We start from the raw sequence: 19,750 nt of genomic DNA, 5'->3' as shown, positions 1-19,750 counted from the left end.
GGTAGATCTCCTCACACCATCAGTCAATCTGTTGGACGGATTCTCAATAGATCCACCCTACCGGGAACCAGGAAGCTTTCAACAGGAGGATGAGCGACAAACTTGTTTCTGTTACCCGAGGTGGTGGTGTTGAACTGGTTACAAACAATGGTGTTAACGAAGGAGTTAGAACAGAGGACATTGGTATGCCCAGGCTTTCTTTTTCTCAATCCAACGGAGGCGATTTGGTGGATGGAATGACTCGAACCAACATTACACAACAAGGTGACATTATGCTTGACAACAACCACCAACAAAAACTTTTACGTAATGGTGACTTTCGAGTTTGGTTAGAACAAACAATTTAACACTTTTGATACCCGTAATATGGGGAAAGGGGTAGTTGCACAGGCGGATACGTTTAAAAACTTGTTGAGCAAACTTTCTGACCTGTTGCTTAAATATAAATCATTACAAATTGACAATGAGTATTTAAACGAATGTCTGAGGAAAGAAATTGTACCTAAAGGGCTATGGGTACTCAAATACCCCAACAATATTGTTAAAGGCTCTGATTTACATCTAGAGTTACTTAAAATCTTTAACAAATGTGGGCTTGATATTGTCAGAATTACTAGTAAGCAAAATGATGTTAATATGTCTGTCCTGCATGGGGAGCTAGATTTGCTTAACAGACAAATTACCTCAGACCTTTTATTTACAGCTGAGGCCAACAAATCTAGGTATTTTATGGTGTTAGAGAAAACTGATGATAAATGTACCATTAATGTGAAGAGGAAAATTAGAGAGAGATGTTAAGGAATACACGAACAAAACATGTTACCCAGGATCCTAAGGGGACTGTCAAACAAAAACAGTGGTTGGAAGATGATAGGGTAGGGACAGGTACCCAGTATGGTACGGAAGAGGATGTAGTGTATGAACAAACAGAGAATTATGGGGGTGACCCTTTAGAACCCCCCCCCCCTTAGGCGGTCCGAGAGAAACCGAAATCAGAGAGTTTCTTACTACCCCCCATTTCCTGTACGGGGGGGAGATGGTGAGGACACCGAGGGGGGAGGGGGAAATATTAGATCTCCAGAACCCACTTATTCATAAAGAAGGGGCTAAACAGACTTACAACAATTTTAATATTTTCAATTATAGTGAGATAACACTTACTGAAGGCCATTTTAAGCTACTGGTTAAGGGATTTAAATATATCCCTAACACTAGAGGTGAAATCAGTAAATTTTTCTTAGATTTTAAGCTGTTTTTGAGAAACATTAACCTTTCACTTGTATTTCAGGGTCAGAATCAACAACATGATGTGGCTATTTTGAGGCTGAACAGTACTTTTAATCTCCCTGTCCATCCCCAGTTAAAAAACCTTGAGCTAATGGTTGACAAGTGTATTAGGCAGTGGCAATCTGGAAAACAACAAAATAAAAAGCACAACCTTGACAAAAGAGAATGGGATGTGTTGAATGTTTTGAGATTTGACCGTAATGTTCGAGTTATGAAACCCGATAAGGGGGGTGGAGCTGTTATCATGAACACCTTGATTTACAAAGGAAAAATGTTGGAATTATTGGGGGACACAGACGGGTTTCTAAAAATGAGATAAACATTGCCTACAAAAAAATTGATTTGGCATTAAATAATTTACTTCTTGAAAAGTTGATTGATTTCAATGATTTTAACTACTTGAAAATATTTGACCTAAGACCCCTACAATATTTGGCATACCCAAAGTTCACAAAGATTCAAATGACCCACCCCTCAGACCAATTTTTTTCAGCCGATGGTTCTAAAACTTCACCACTTGCTAAGTTTCTTGATATGAAACTTAAAAAACTTTGGGGTACTAGTTCCCAGATACTTACAGACTCTTGGGAAGTTTTCAAGGGGTGGACCATAATGCAAATTATGAACAAGATTTATTTACTGTCATCCCCCCACAACATTGGTCTTCAGTGGCTGGAAACCTCATTGGTGGAAAAATGTAAGGTCTCTTCCAACTATTTACACCTGGTTCTTTATTTGATGGAGATGGTCCTGTTTAACAACTTCATATTTCTTGGGGGAGAATTCTTCCACCAAATTAAGGGTGTTGCGATGGGGACCAACTGTGCCCCCACGTATGCCAATATAGTTTTAGCTTGGTGGGAAAAATAATTTATACTGGAATCTGAATTTAAGAACCATTGGTTGCAATATTTCAGATTCTTGGGCGATATTTGTGTTTTTTGGATGGGGTCTGATGACAAGTTACAAGAATTTTTATCATACACTGAATCTACTACTTTTTTGCATTTTACAAGTAATGTTTCCAAGAACATCCTACAATTTTTGGATGTATCACTTTAAAAAATGGAAAATGGGAATATTAAATCAAAGGTGGTTTTTCTAAAAAGTACTTACTCAAACTCCTTTTCACGTTTTAATAGTTCCCATCCCATGTTTCAAAAAAGGAGTTTGGTGAGAGGGCAATACATCCGAGCCAGTAGAATGACCTCCCTAGACCACGACTTTGAAATAGAATGTGACTTTCTTGATCGTCTTTTTAGGGAAAAGGGGTACCATGTTGATTTTGTACATGAGATTACAGTTGATGTTTCCTCTAACAGAGCCAACAAATTTTGCCCCGTGTTAGGTTTGGGTATTCTTAGTGATTACAATCAGGTTATTCATGAAACAAAGGATAGTGTTGAAATGAATAGGGCTCTTATTACTGAGTATAACACTGACTTCCTTCACTGTAACAATATAGTGAGAAATGAATGGAACAACTTTTTTGGAGTTCACTGACTTACCTTTGGACAAAAATTTACCTCTGAAATTTATTTTTAAGAAGGGGAGGAATTTAAAAAACTTGCTCGAGGAACAAGGAAGAAAAGGGATTGTAAGTGGTAAACATAAAGGAACCATGTGGGATGTGTTCCCAATGTCAGTACATTGCACACTGTGAATGGGTCTATGTACCTAGTAGAGACAGGAAGATTATTAGCCATTCACACTTTAATTGTAATAGTGAAAGAGTTGTTTATGAGGCCATATGTTCTCCCTGTGGTGCATTTTATATTGGCAAGACGGAGCGAAAGATAAAAAGACGTATCTATGAACATATTTATGAGACTAAGACAAAAAATGAGAAAAATGCCCTTTTTAAACGTACTGTGTGTTGTCAGCAGGCAAAATTCCCTTTTTTTGTTCTCGAACAAGTGCAAGTTGACCAAAGGGGTGGGCATTGGGAAAACCTGTTGGAATATAGGGAACTTTACTGGCAGGTTACCCTAGATGCAGGAATGACACCAGGTCTAAACAAAAACATTAGTATTGTCCCACTTTTAAAGTTAAGGGCTGCTAAATTGTAACATGTATGTATTATTGTATTTTATTACATATAGATATATATATATATATATATATATATATATATATATATTTTTTTTTTTTTGCTTTAAGTATTTATTTGGACATTGGATTAAATACTTTGTTATTTACTGTTTATTTATAATATTTTAACTTTCTGGCCAGTAGGTGGGGGTGTTGTATCGATTCTTATCTCAAAAAATATATACATTTCAGCTGTTCTTATTGTAACTGTCTTAGTTTGCAGTTCTACATGCTGTTCAGTTGCTCTTACTCTGCACTTATTACTGCTTGTTAGTAGCCTTTTAATTTACTGCCTTTTGCACTTGTTTTTAGTCATTTGTTAATTTAACTGCATTTATTTAAACTGTATTTGCTGTAATATTGCTACACACACACACACACACACACACACACACACACACACACACACACACACACACACACACACACACACACACACACACACACATACAGTGTGCCAGGCTGCACTGCATTTGAATTGTATTTACTGCTGATTTAGGTGCTTTTTGTGTAAAAAAACTAAGCGTGTTTCCTGTAACTAGTCTAGTTCAGATACAGACTTGCTGTATCCAGGACTGTTGGTAAGCTTCTGAGCCCCCCCCCCCAAGCCTTTGTGTTGGAGGGAAACCTTCTAGCTTATCAGTGGGAGTGGTAAGCACTCAGAAGCCTATCTACCACAAGAGGAGTAGTTCTTGGGTAGTTTGACCATTTGGGCAGTTTTTCCATCTCTTTCAACTTTCAGGTTTAAAAGCCTGCATTTGCGCTTATTTCCTGCCTTTCCTGTAACTAGTCTAGTCCAGATACAGATTTGCTGTATCCAGGACTGTTTGTAAGTTTCGGAGTGGTGCCAAAGTCTGTTCTTCAATTTTTCCCCTTAGATCTGCTCGTTCTCTCATCTCCTGCACTTTTACTAGCTTGTCAGTTTAGCACTTTACCAGACTTCTTGTAGCAATTGTAGTACACAAAAGTGCTACCAGCACTAAACTTTCTACAAGGAAACAGCTCCAGTACTTAATGCCTACCCCTCCAGGCATGTCTAAAGGTCAGCTCCCTGTGCTTTCCCCTATTAACCTGGTGAACTTGGGCATCCTGAGGAAATGTAGCAACTGCCTCATGTACACTGACAACCCCCTCCTCCTAGCCCCCCCAACACTCAGACTTGTGAGAAATGCACTTATGTCAAGGCCAGAATAGCTGGTCAAGAGAAGAAGGTCAACACTTGCACCACACCACATAGAACACATAGCCGTCCAGAACACACACCAACATTGCCTTCACATAAAAACACAAACCACACAACCACCTTCGCAGACGCTCTCAATAAAAATTTAACCAAACAGCAGACGTCCAAGGCAGAAACGCACTCTACCACAACACACTAATCGCGAGACATAACTCTCCTAAACAGTGTGCCACTCAACCAAAGCGCCCCCCCCTTGCCGAGGCAAAACAGCATGCCCAACACACTAATCATAGGTGACTCGATAGTGAGGCACATTGATGTCCCACTCACTAGGTTGAATAAGGAGAAAGTAACTCAGCTGCCTGTCAGGCGCCAGGATGCGCCACATTGTGCACACACTAAGGTCCCTCAACAACAGCTACAAATATGACTCAGTCATTGCACATGCGGGTGTGAATGACCTGAGACATACCTCCCTTGACTACATGGAGGAACTCTTGGATTATGCATCCCAGGCGGGTATGATCCTAGTCCTGAGCAGCATCCTACCATCACCCAGAATGATACCACAGTAAAAACAGAAAATGACTGATTTCAACAATTGGCCAAGTTTCTGGTGTCATTCTAAGGGGAGCTAGTATGTCTGCCCGGGATGACATGATTGATAGACCTCAATGTTTTGCCAGAGATGGCCTGCATCTGTCACCGCTGGGGTTCCAGATACTGGCCAAGGCTCTTGCCACCCTTATTGTGCCTTTTTTTAGGCAGTGTTCCAAAGACCAAATTACCACCTTAACTGCTACAAATAAATGCAATTTGAGGGTCATCTTGCTCAACGCTAGAAGTCTAAATCTCAAAATGCATTCACTCAAGGTACTCCTTAAAATGGAGAACATTGACATTTGTGCTGTAACAGAGACCTGGTTCAAGGCAGCAAAAAGAACCCCTACACTACCAGGCTATAACTCATTCCACACCTTTCGGCCCCAGAACTTGGACCGAAGCTCCAATGGCAGTGGGGTTTCCATATTCATAAAGGATGCACACACCTCCAGACTGGTAGCCCAACATAACACATCTGGGATATTCAGGCACAGCTAACATTGGGTATGACAATGATTCAGGTCGTAGCTTGCTATAGGTCCCCAACCATGTCCCAAGATTCACACTCCACATTCCTAAACACCCTGGAGTCCAACCTAACACTCTCATATTGACTACTTCAACTACAACTACCCCTCCATTAACCGGGAAAACTACTCATGTACCAATACACTTGCACAAAGCTTTCTGGAATTCATTAATTCCAATGCCCTGGACCAACTCATTCTTACCCCTAGAGGTAGCAACATCCTTGACCTGGTCATTACTAACATGGGCGACTGTTGCTCTACACCAATAGTAAACTCCTCCTTGGTTAGATCCGATCACAAGCTAATCACCTTGGAAATCCACATCCCTCCCAGTCCCCAAACAAAAGCAACCACCATGAAAAAAACCTATGGGCTCCTAAAAACAGAGATGGCTAACTTCACAACACCCATGCAAACAGACAACAGTTGCATGACCGCCATAGTACCAACATAGAACACCAATGCACTGTACAAACATGTACGCAAATGCATGGATCTCACCATACCCAATAGAACTAAGTTGCTCTCCTCAAAAAAAAAAAAAAAAAAAAAAAAAAAGGAAGCCAATCTGGTGATACCCTGCCATAAACTCTACAACAGAAGGAGGAAACTGATGCAGAATAAGGTGAAGTCCCAAGATTGGAAAAACTCCCTTATCATCCTCAGCAATAGGTTGACATCCCTCATCAAATCCTCTAAAGCTAGCTATGAAAACAGAATTGCAGCAGATAGTAAAGACAATCACAAGGCCTTCTATAGTTATGTAAAGAATCTCCATGGCAATACTCAGATTTGATCTGAGCTACTGCACAATGGTATCTCATATATAGAGAGCCAACAGTTATTACAAATATACCGATGAACAGATTCAGTGCTAACTTTACCCCCCCCCCCCCACAAGGACTAATCACAATACCAGAAGATTGCCAGGCACCCAGTATTACTGCTGCACAGGTTAAAACAGCACTGTACAAGGCCAAGAATACAGCTTCTATGGAACCTGACAGTATCCCTGGCACAGCGAACTGGCACCTCACCTGTGCCTTGTTCACCTCAGGCTTTGTCCCTACCAAGTGGCACACTGCTACAGCCACCCCTCTCCACAAAGGAGGAGCGATTACAGACCCCAGGAACTATCGACCCATTAACCTGACTAGTCTGATATGCAAAGCTATTGAACGCATCATCATGGAACTAATAGGATATAGGGAATCTCCAAACTCTGGATCCTACACAGTTTGGTTTTGTGAAGGGTAGATCATGCCTTCTCAACCTGGTAGACTTCTCTGAGTCGGTCACCACAGCTGTGGATGAAGGCAATGTGGTTCATACAGCCTACCTTGATCTGGCCAAGGCCTTGAACACCATTCCCCACTCAGGAATCATAGAAAAACTCATCAAGCTAGGCATCAACCCCTATATCACTAGGTGGGGCTGCAAACTGGCTCACAGATGGAACCCACACTGTGAAAAAAGCTGACTCAGACTGCCGAGCTGTCACGAGTGGAGTCTCAAAGGATTCAGTCCTGGGTCCTCTCCTGCTTGGGATCTACTTTGCTGAAGTCCAGGCTAAAACGAAGGGACTCCGGCTGACAAAGTTCAGATGATTTCAAGTTGGGAATAACTCCAAGTGATGTTGACATCCTACAGAAAAGGCCTCAATGAGACCAATGACTGGTGTCAGAACCATGGCCTTAAGCTCAATGCCAAAAAGTCTTCCCCTTTGGGAAAAACCTGGTTCGCATGAATTACCACATCAATGGTAGTCCAGTGAACAGAGAAGGAGTTATAAGACACTTCCCTCATTAGGCCAGAGTACAATACCCCATATGGCAAGTACCTCACTAGACACCTGCAACAACTGGAGAGGCCGCAAAAGTACCTCACCAAGAGGATCCTAGGCCTTAAACACTTGTCCTATATGGACAGACTCAAACTCCAACTATTCTCAGTCTCACATCACATTAGAGGCCATCTCTGCTTGACTTACAAATTCAAATTTGACCCAGCTGCGCTAGAAATGCTATATCTAAAGAAATCCCAATCCCTCCACACCACACACTCCAAAGACCTCAACCTCATTACCACAATTAGCATGCTGGAGGGACAGGTTCATAACCCAGAGACTGCCCATGCTGTGGAACAGACTTCCCATACATGTCAAACAGAGCACCTCACTGGCCCTTTTAAAGAGAAATATTGAGTGGATGGGAAATAGAAAATTCACCCTGGGGATCACTCCAGTGGCTCTACTCGACATACACTGGGAAGCAAGGTCAGGTGGCACGATGCCAGGGTAATCCTATAGGCTAGGATTGTAAAGGCTACAGGGCCATTAGCCTAGTACACACCCATGAACCTATTAAACATTCAAGGCACTGAAAAGAACAAGGGGTGAAAAAGATTGAAGGGCCAGAATCTGAGATCTCATATTTGATGCTGATATGGTCTTGCTACTGATGCGGAGGCCAGAGACTGTCAAGTGCTTTTGGAGGTGGCAGTGAGGCCAACACTGGCACTGTGAATCCTGCACCCCAGTTGCACATGATCCTAACAAAGTTGGGACTGACTTTTGGAAGCTGACAGTAAACACCAGACTCAACTTCCGATCATATACTAGGTGACTGGGAGAAGGCACCTGAAGCAACAGGTTGTCTAGATAAGGCAAAATCTGAATGCCTCGGAGCCTGTACACAGCAAGACAGTGTTTGAAGAGTAAGCATATGAAAGGAGGCGACCTGAGAAAGGGGATGAGCCAGGAGATAACCAGAATAGATCTCAAAGTACCATCCATTTAAGGAACCAGGAATACTAGAATAAAAACCCCTTTTACGACTTGGGAAGGGGGACAGGTTGAATGGTTTCTGGTCTAAAAGGAGGTGGGAACTGTTAGAGAAGCAGACTTAGCAGAAAAGAATACTTTGGGCCACACAAATCCAAGGAAGTCTTAGCAGAGGGGCTCTGCTTCCCACTCTTCCTGCCCTTGCAGCCCTGGGGGGGGGAGTTACCTGTAACAAAAGCAGATCTAAAAGGATAATTCCTCTGGATTTTATGACAGGCAAAGCTTTAAGATCTTAAACCTCTCTCCTGAAAGACTGAACGATGTCAACAGCAGCATCGAACAACTTTACTTAAACATCCCCAAGAAGGGGACTGAAGACAAAGCCAAGAATAATGCCTCATGACAGACCCAAAGGCCACAGCCCTAGAAGAGTCAGCAGTATTACAACTACACTTAACATATACAGTGGTGAGCCACTTAAGCAGAGCCTAAAAAGTCTAAGGCAGAGGATTTGCCCTCAGACTCAGGAAAGTCAGTGACAAGCCCAAGCAATCAAGGCCACAGCATACCTGGTCATGTAGATCTGATAAAGGCCAAAGTAGAAGCAGTGTAAACTTTCTTACCAATCCTCTTCATTGCCCTTATCAGAAGGCAAGTCTGGAAGACAGCAAAAGCTTAGGCTTCTCAAAAGAAACAGCGCAGCAAGATCAGCAGAAAAACAAATTAAACTGAATCGTCTGGAACCGTCCATAAGGGTTTTTTTTAGGAGCAGGAGCCTGACTATGCTTTAAGAGAAGCCACCTGAAGCAACTCATCTCTCAAAGATCAGACATTTAAGAATATCACCTAAACAATTCATCAAAAGGAGACTCCTCTTCATCAGAACCATAAGCCAAGGGTGTAGCCATATGTGGACTAGGACATCTTCATCCTTGGAATTCAGTTCCCCAGGCTGTTTAGAAGGGACAGAGGTCCAAGGAGGAGCAGATACCAGGACTCCTTGAAAAGATGGCTTTATGGCCATCAAGGCAGTTGCCATTCCCTTTTAGGGCAGACTGAAACGCTTTCAGTGTTGGTCTTTGCTTGAAAAGGACATCAGTCCTAATATCAAAAGTTCAGACCCTTGGCAAGATTCAGTGAGAACCTGGAACTAGAATATCTGTAGAATCCCTTTAGGACACTCCCAGATAAACCATGGGTTCCCATCAATGTCAAGTGTGCAAGGACGAATCCATGGGGGCTCCAACAATCCTGGATTAAAAAGGGATGCCCTGTGGAGGCTGGGCAGCTAAAGAATCCAGCAGAAGTACCTTGGGGTTAAAGGACTGTCATGTTACCCTGGGCTGGCTGTTTAACCCACTGGTTTTCAAGACAAGTGGCCAGGGAAGACAAACTGCTTCAGTAAGTCTTACACACACCTCTTACAGATACAACAAGAGGTGTGGTCATAGGAAGCACCCAACGAAAAAAGCCACTGTTCATGACAACCCCTATGGGGAACATCCCAGGGGTAGCAATGCTGAAGGCCATGCTGACTTAAAATGTCAATGAAGCACTCGTACGGAGCCCGGCCAGAGAAAGCATGGGAATGAAGCCATAAACCTGAGGACCCACAGAAAGTCCATGGTGGTCACTGATTCAAGGACAAAGACTGGAAAAAGTCAGAGAGACAGGACCTTGGGAACCAGCAGGGATATCATTGGACAGACTAGACCCTACAAAGGGAAACCTGAGCCTGGGAGTCTTAGATTTTTGAGCATTTATAAACCCCAGGCTCTGAACTAGTGAACTGGAGATATTTAAGCAGAACCTTGGTGGAAGCTTGAATTAGCAGATCGTCCACGCAAGGAATGATACAAACCCTCTCATGCTGCAGAAACAACCCTCAAATCAGAAATACCTGGAGCTGAGCTGGTAGAGGTCCATAATTAAGTCTCCAAGTGCCCTCTTTCCTAAGGAGAGCCAAAACATACTTGGTGAGGAGTCTGGTAGTTAATGGCCCTACAAGATAAAGGAACTGTAATATAAACCTTCTTGCCTAGCCTCTCCATGGCCCCACTATCCTTGTCAGACAGAAGCAGCTTGCTTGAGGGCAAAAGCCTGGCGAGTTTGTCATCTGCTGAGAGAGCATTCAAGAGGGCAGGGGGAGACTACCTATAGGAATTCACAATCCCTTTCCTGGATGAAAGAAGCTTTGTGATCAATCCTACTTAAAGAATTTCTTCATACAGTAAGTGTCCCAAAACAGAACCCGGACTAACATCTTCCTCAGCCATAAATGGGAAGGGGATATGGGAAGCCAAGTACTCTTCCCAACAGTCCTGATCCTTAGAGGAATCAGGTTATCCAACTCCAAGCTGACTGGACGACCACAGAGGGGCAGGCACAGACTGAGGCTTTACAGTCATTACAACATTAAATACCTCTTGAGTAAAATCCCACCATTCACACTGCAGATCTTTTAACAAGACTTTCCTGCAGGATATTCACATAAAAAAAAATAGGAAGGTCAGACCTTGGTATCCCCTTCCACACCAAAATCTCTGTCCCTTAAATACAATCAGAGGTTCCCCTCAATTTCTGGGGTAGATGTTTGTAGAATCTGAAGCAGCCACTAGGCAGTCATCTGGGAATTCACTAGCCGCGAGAGAGATGTCCAGGCCAGTATCAGACCCAAATTGTTTGGCCCTTTTCTTGGCATATGGCAGAGCCTCATGACAGGAAGGTTCCTCATAGGAGCCTGAGCCAACAGCTTAAGATGCTGTTTTTCTAGGTAATGAGACAGCAGAGAGATGACTACACAGGGTCTTGGGGACAAAACCTTGGCAGACTGCTTGGACTGGAAGCACAGACGTTCTTCAGTGCACACTTCCTATGTCACTTTTCCCACGCCTTGTGCATACATGTGATGTACTGCACATACAGATGCTAAAGGCTTTAGTATACTGGCCAGATGTTGGGCTATCTTTGCCTTTTGTATACTGGCCAGATGTTTGGCTATCCTTGGCAGGAGATGCCTTGTTTAAGAAGGCAGAAAAACGGATATGGAAGGACATGGCAGCATTCTCCCACTGAACACAATGGTTCATCCTGGAAGGCATCTGCCCCTTCACAGTCCCCTACAGATTCCATTTCTTGAAGCCTTTCAGGGAAGGAATCCACTTTTTAAACAAACCAAGGTCAAGAGCCTGCATTACACCTTAAGCCAAGACCAATAAAATTACATCTATCCAGATTAACTGATAATTAGTTTTGTGGAAAGACAGACCATCACTGCCAATGATATGTAAATTCTGGTTAAGCAGCATCATGGTCACAAACCCACCCCTCCCGTGGCCGATAAACGTGACTACCACGCTCACTGAAGGGAGCCCATTATCATAACAAGGGCAAATAAACTTCTACTGGATAGATCACGGTTACACACTTAGAATCAGTACTACAGCTACAATGTGAAAACATGTTGATATACTACAGACCCAGTAACAAAAATTTACACTTGCCATGTCTACAACAGAGAAGCAACAGTTCAAATCCTTGCTGGATTTGGATGGTGTAAACTACAGTATTACCAGCACAAGAAGTCAGAATGTAGCTCTGCAAACTACTGGGAAACAGCAAACCAAAGGTAGGAGCAAAGAATCATGAAGACCTTGTTTAGTATAAATCTAAACATGCAAGGCAACACAAGGTGTTACCCTCCATGAAACTCCTCTACCTTGGTGGAGATAACATGCCACTCAATTTTCCAACAGACTAAAATAAGGTGTTAAATACACTATGAGACTGGGGTACTAGTACTTGGTTCTGATCAGTTCCAGTATAACTGAATACTGCAGTATTCCGTATATCATCTGCAGGCTTGCAGAGCACTTGTCGGTGTCAAACAACTGCTTTGTGGACTGGTATCAGTTTCTATGGGATGTCTGCAGCTGGAAACTGCTGAACGACCCCATGTTGCCGGGTGGGCCAGGTCAAGAGTTTCAGATAGATGAATACCTACTTGTGAAGGCAAAATATAACCGCGGTCGAGCCTTTGCCAAAAAAGACTGGTGGGTATTTGGTATATACGACTGCAGTCTGAAAAGTGGCTACCTCACCTTAGTTGAGGAAAAGGGATGCAGTCACTTTACTCCCAATTACCAAACGGCATGTCTTACCAGGGACAGTGATTGTCTGACAAATGGGCTGCATACAGGGGTATTTGCGAACTGTCTAGGATGAATTATACCCACCTCACTGTCAACCACAGTAAGAATTTTGTAGACCCCAGGACAGGTGCACATACAAATGTTGTTGAGGCCATGTGGTCTTGATGCAAGAAACAGCTGAAATTGTATGCCAAAAGTCTGTACTTAAAACTATGTTTAAAAAAAAAAAATTGTTCTCTTGGAGCTTCTCTCCCCGGGCCTCCCCTGAAAATGAAATGTGTAATCCAGTTGGACTCTCCCGGTCAACAAATGTAAAATAAAATGAATGGGACTCTGAGGCATATGGCAGTCACATAGATGAGTTCCTGAGGTGTGAAAAATACAGCAAACAGGATGAAGTAGTTCCAGTGCCTAGCTGGACATTTAGAGCACCAGGATTTGCATGAACTGGAACTGGGTGGCCGGAATCATAGCGGCTAACAGGTGCACGTTACCTTTTATTTATGGTGATTTAATACAGTGGATCTGTTTCAATGTTCCATAGTGCTTGAACCGCTGATTATCATTGGTCCTGTTGCTAGCTATACTTTGTATTTTGTGACTAGTTTGTATGTGTGATGTAGTAATAAACTGCATGGCTTTCACGCTACTTAAACCGTGTTTACATTTTTATTTACGGTTTCTTGAACGGGTGCTTTGCGCCTTTTTCTGTGATTGAAAAAGCATGGAATTTATTGTAAAACTGTGCCAATAAACTTTTTCGGACAGCTTAGACAGGTCATGAATATTCATACCTCGGCACGGCGGGGAGTGTGAATTCATGCAGAAGCTGGGTCCGCATAGCTGGAGGAGTTTGGGCGGGGTTTCCTACTGAGCATCCTACGAGGTACTACTTTTAGATTACCATTAAAACGCCCAAATACACGCAGAATCACAAGTGAACCAAATAATGCCAACATAGGCTGCAATTGTGAATTCCGACAACCACACAGTAAATCAGAAATGCAATTAACAGTTCCAGGATGCTCTGCCATAGTCAGACTTAATTTCGCTTCAGCTGGTTTTGTCACGGTGCCTCCAGCTAAGAGAGCAAACTGTTAACCAGAAGCACTGCAATTCGGCCTTTTAATGTCATCATTCATTGGCAAAGAGCTCCTGTGTGAAAGGAAAATTGCCCCCTTTCATTTACTACAGATTAGCAACCATCTTGTACACAAAAATATCAATTATTCTCCAAGAATACATACAAACCAGATCCAAACAGAAATATTAGTGTGTTTACTGGGTGGTGCCTTATGCCATTTCCGTAAACTAACATACAAATGATATAGAACTATTACGTTACAAAGATGTGCGTATGCAGTTAGCTGCGCAGTTCGTACTTAAGGTACCCCCTCTCGATAAAGAGTGGGTGACAGTACTTCCAAACCTCTAAAACTACAATCAAATGACTTTGCTTATTTAAATTTCATAATCAATTAACCACGCTAGTCAGCAGGCCCTAATGCGCACTAAACCACGGCAAAGGGGAAAAAAAAGTTAACGGGGGATGGGGCGTCACAGGCCCTGAGCAGCCTAGACGTTGTTCCGAAAGGAAGACACTGGAACAAAGCTCTTGGCGGCATTAAAGTTACAAACCCCATGGCTTTTATAAAAAAATAATTTAGAGTTATACACGACCTCATTCGTGAATCCATTTACGTAACTGAAATCCCAATTCTGGCTACAATTAAGTACACTGCAGTAAACAAATTCTGTTAACAATGCACGCCTGCCATTCACATACCGGTAAACATTTAGCCGAAAGCATAATAGAGATGTGCGATATAATATTCTATACACAACGAAGGTGCTTCACTGCACAGCGCCCAGCCACCAACCTTTACTTTACCACAGACCAGAGACACAAACTAATAGATGGAACATGCTTTGTATTAACCCCACGGTACCAAACCACTGTAAACCCACAGCCGCGCTTAACGTACTCTCATTGAAATCCACTTCCTAACAAAACCATTTCAAAATAAAGTTACGGCGGCTCCTAGTTCTAGGCCCGCAGGTTCGCACGCCAGGATATTCTCACAACAAGACACTACTTAAACCTTTATCTTCGACTACAGAAATAAAATGTTCTCTTCTAAGCCCCTCGGTTTCCTTATATTCACGACCTCCTACCTTGAACTTTCTTCTCTCCCCAGAACCAGATATGACGATTAAGAAGTAATACCGCCCACATAAACATGCTTCAACAGTTTCCTTCCCACTATGGTACTTTTCATGTGTATTAAACTGTTATTGAAAGATGCGAGCAAGATAAACTCCTTTTTGCGTGAAGCGTTACCACGATGACTGTGGTGTCTGTAAGGCTATAATATAAGTAGGTACACTCGCTAATCAAATGAGTACATTTTTTCCTGAATATGCCTTTAAAACATATAAAAGCCTTGTGTTTGCACTAAGCTGCTGTTTGTCTAGTGGCGGTTAGTGGTGACGTCTATACAGTGTATGCAGCCACATGAAGTTGAAATTTCCCTTTTAAAAACTACTTCATAATTGGAGCGACTACTTTTCCTGGTGAGCGGTATTTCCGCATTAGTTACGGCTATTTAGCTCCACATTACATTATTAAAGCATCCAGGAGTATGGCCACTGTGCATTACACCAAGAAAGCACACATTCCTTGTCTGGTTCAAACATTCTCCTCTCCTATCTCTGCACCTAGCTTGGTGGACAAGGGCATCCTGAGATGATGGAGCAATTGCATTATGTACACTGCCAACCACTTAATCCTGGAACAGACAAATAGAATGTATGAGAGATGCGTTTGGTCTATGCTATATACTGTTCGCAAATTTTGGAATTTGTACTTGTTAACTGTTATGCATTGTACTGATGTTCACAAATTTTAGATTTTTACTATTTATTTATTTTTGTTTATTTATTTTCCATTTGTTTAGCAGTTAGCCAAACTGTTTTCAGTGGAGGACCGGGGAGGAAAGCTCCAATTACATAGTAAAAAATTATAAAAACTATGTGTGACCTTACTTTAATACTTTGTAAGTATCATAGGAACTTGTACTATTTCTGGAGCTTTTCTTCTTGGGTCTCCACTGAAAATGTATATAAATAAACAGTCACACACTGACACTGGAGACCAGACTCTGACATACAGGCACAAAGCAACAAACAGGCTGTCAGCAAGAAACACAAACACACATAACACTCACCGCACCTACAAAGGACCAGACACATAAACCCACATGTGTAGAGGTTCTCGCATGTAACTTACCCAAACCTCAAAGACCTCTCGGGTGTAGTCCTCAGGAATTCTGCATGGACACAAACAAGACAATTTGCATCACAACACAACGCCATAACTCATTGTCTGAACTACCAAACACGCAAGATGAAACACCCGACAATACAACATTATGATCATTGGAGACTCCTCTCTGAGACACACTGCTTGATAAGGAGAAGGTTACAGTTAATTGCCTTTAGGGGCCAGGATCCACCAGATCATGCAAACACTCAAGTCACTTACCCCGAAGTTCCAGTATGATTTAATATGATTCAGTCACACTCCATGTGGGCGTAAATTACCTGAGACATACCTCCTTTAACTGTATGAAGAAAAACATGATTGAGCTCTAAGAATATTTGTCACAGGCAGGTGTGAGCTAGCATTGAGCAGCATTCTACCATCTGCAAGGATGATGCCATAATACCAACAAAAAATGATTGCCTTTAACAATTGGCTTAGCTGCTGGTGTCATTCTAAAGGGATCCAATACTTGTCAGCCAGGAAGAACATAGTTGACAGACCACACTGCTTTGCCAGGAATGATCTTCATCTGTCACCACTAGGCTTTCTCATATTGGCTAAAACATTATTCACCCCTGCAGTTTCTTTTTTTAAGCATTGCCAAACAACTTTCAAATATTGCTGAATCTACTCTATCTATGGTTTTATGGATGAAAATGTGTTATGGAATGACTCGAACTAACAGGCGTAACATTGCACAACAAGGTGACATTATGTTTGACAACAACAACCAACAAAAACTTTTACGTAATGGCGACTTTCGAGTTTGGCTAGAACAAACAATTTAACACTTTTGATACCCGTAATAAGGGGAAAGGGGTAGTTGCACAGGCGGATACGTTTAACTCGTTGAACAAAGTTTCCGAACTGTTGCTTAAATATATATCATTACAAATTGACAACGAGTATTTAAACAAATGTCTGAGGAAGGAAATTGTACCTAAAGGGCTTCAGGTATTCAAATACCCCAACAATATTGTTAAGGGCTCTGATTTACATCTAGAGTTACTTGAAATCTTTAACAAATGTGGGCTTGATATTGTCAGAATTACTATTAATCAAAAATTATGTTAATATGTCTGTCCTGCATGAGGAGCTAGATTTGCTTAACAGACAAATTACCTCAGACCTTTTATTTACAGTTGAGGCCGAAAAATCTAGAAATTTTATGGTGTTAGAGAAAACTGATGATAAATGTACCATTAATGTGAAGAGGAAAATTAGAAAATTAGAGAGAGATGTTAAGGAATACACGAACAAAACATGTTACCCAGATCCTAAGGGGACTGTCAAACAAAAAACAGTGGTTGGAAGACAATAGGGCAGGGACAGGTACCCAGTATGCTATGGAAGAGGATGTAGTGTATAAACAAACAGAGAATTATGGGGGTGACCCTTTAGAACCCTCCCTTTGGCGGTCCGAGAGAAACCGAAATCAAAGAGTTTCTTACTACCCCCCATTTCCTGTACGGGGGGGGTGGAGAGGACACCGAGGGGGAAGGAGGAAATATTAGATCTCCAGAACCCACTTATTCACAAAGAAGGGGCTAAACAGACTTGCAATTTTAATATTTTCAATTATAGTAAGATAACACTTACTTAAGACCATTTTAAGCTACTGGCTAAGGGATTTAAATATATCCCTAACACTAGAGGTGACATTAGTATATTTTTATTAGATTTTAAGCTGTTTTTGAGAAAACTTAACCTTTCACTTGTATTTCAGGGTCAGAATCAACAACATGATGTGGCTATTTTGAGGCGGAAAAGTACTTTTAATCTCCCTATCCATCCCCAGTTAAAAAACCTTGAGCTAATGGTTGACAAGCTTATTAGGCAGTGGCAATCTAGAAAACAACAAAATAAAAAACACAACATTGACAAAAAAGAATGGGATGTGTTAAATGATTTGAGATTTGACCGTAATATGAGAGTTATGAAACCCGATAAGGGGGGTGGGGCTGTTATCATGAACACCTTGATTTATGAAGGAAAAATGTTGGAATTATTGGAGGACACATACTTATAGGCGGGTTTCTAAAAATGAGATAAACATTGCCTACAAAAAAATTGATTTGGCATTAAATGATTTACTTCTTGAAAAGTTGATTGATTTCAATGATTAACTACTTGATAAATGTTTGACCAAAAACATCTACAATATTTGGCATACCCAAAGTTCACAAAGATACAAATGACCCACCCCTCAGACCAATTGTTTCCGCCGATGGTTCTAAAACTTCACCACTTGCTGCTAAGTTTCTTGATGTGAAACTTAGAAAACTTTGGGGTGCTAGTTCCCAGATACTTATAGACTCTTGGGAATTTTTGAAGGGGGTGGACCATAATGCAAATTATGAACAAGTGACTTTTGTCACTACTGACATCAAAGATTTATTTACTGTCATCCACCACAACATTGGTCTTCAGTGGCTGGAAACCTCATTGGTGGAAAAATGTAAGGTCTCTTCTAATGATTTACACCTGGTTCATTATTTGATGGAGTTGGTCCTGTTTAACAACTTCATATTTTTTGGGGGAGAATTCTTCCACCAAATTAAGGGCGTTGGATGGGGGCCAATTGTGACCCCACGTATGCCAATATAGTTTTAGCTTGGCGGGAAAAAGAATTTATACTGGAATCTGAATTTAAGAACCACTGGTTGCAATATTTCAGATTCTTGGACGATATTTGTGCTTTTTGGGTGGGGTCTGATGACAAGTTACATGAATTTGTATCATACATTGAATCTACTACTAATTTTTCGCATTTTACAAGTAATGTTTCCAAGAACATCTTACAGTTTTTGGATGTATCACTTGAAAAAATGGAAAATGGGAAAATTAAATTAAAACTTTACTGGCAAGTTACCCTAGATGCAAGAATGATACCAGGTCTAAGCAAAAACATTAGCATTGCCCCACTTTTAAAGTTAAGGGCTGCTAAATTGTAACATGTATTTATTATTATTGTATTTTATATATATATATATATATATATATATATATATATATATATATATATACATACATATACATATATATATATATTTTTTTAATTTTTTTTAACCATTTGGACATCGGATTAAATACTTTATTTACTGTTTATGAGATTTTAACTTTCTGGCCAGTAGGTGGGGGTGTTGTATCAATTATCTCAATTTAAAGGAGTAAAGCACCCACAGACTCAAAAAAACATGTTTCTTTCATTATGGCTTGATGTTTCCTACATTTTAACAGCACTCTGGGATTATTTACAGGATTTTAAATATTTTTATATGTAATTCCAGAGTTTGACCACATGGGGTCTGGTATATCGACGTGGTTTTGATAAATCAGTTTGCCATTCAATATCCCACAATGCAGTGTTTGGCTCAAAAATGTTACATCATGCAGGCCTCCATTTGCCTAAAGCTCCTGTCATTTCATAGATGTTGCATGCATACACTGTTCTCTTTTAGTCAGTAATTTGTAACATTCCCTGCTGCTGAATGACTACTTAAAACAGAAGCAGTGCAAATGTCACAGAACACACTTTCAAATGCTGTTTACTGCTGCCTTATTAGTTAAGTTTAAAGGGGCACTAGCTCAGATTTTTTGCTTGAGCAGTTTGTTTACATTTTAGCACTGTGTAAGTCACAGATTACACAAACTCTCAGCAGGGGTGGTTTTCTTACAGGAAGTGTGAAAAAGTTACATTTCAAGTATGTCCTTTTCTGTTTACCTTCCCCCTTCTATGGCAATTAGATTAGCTGGAATCACTGCATTTCACTCAGCTAGATAACCCGTCTTGTCACA

At 41.2% G+C, this 19,750-nt stretch overlaps 1 protein-coding gene and 1 non-coding gene across 2 annotated transcripts in view; one reads left to right on the top strand and one right to left on the bottom strand.

Moving 5' to 3' along the window:
• The window catches only part of LIAS (lipoic acid synthetase), a 917,328-nt gene that overhangs the window by 838,673 nt on the left and 58,905 nt on the right, over positions 1-19,750 (top strand). The window lies entirely within an intron of this gene.
• LOC122795209 lies at positions 13,657-13,773 on the bottom strand. The gene has a single exon (XR_006363800.1). It is a non-coding gene; the product is annotated as a small nucleolar RNA SNORD89 (small nucleolar RNA).

This window comes from Protopterus annectens, chromosome 2.part1 (genome assembly GCF_019279795.1).
Source record: "Protopterus annectens isolate FY-2018-M chromosome 2.part1, PAN1.0, whole genome shotgun sequence".
NCBI classification, from domain to species: domain Eukaryota; kingdom Metazoa; phylum Chordata; order Ceratodontiformes; family Protopteridae; genus Protopterus; species Protopterus annectens.
This window is presented reverse-complemented; position numbering and strand designations above follow the sequence as displayed.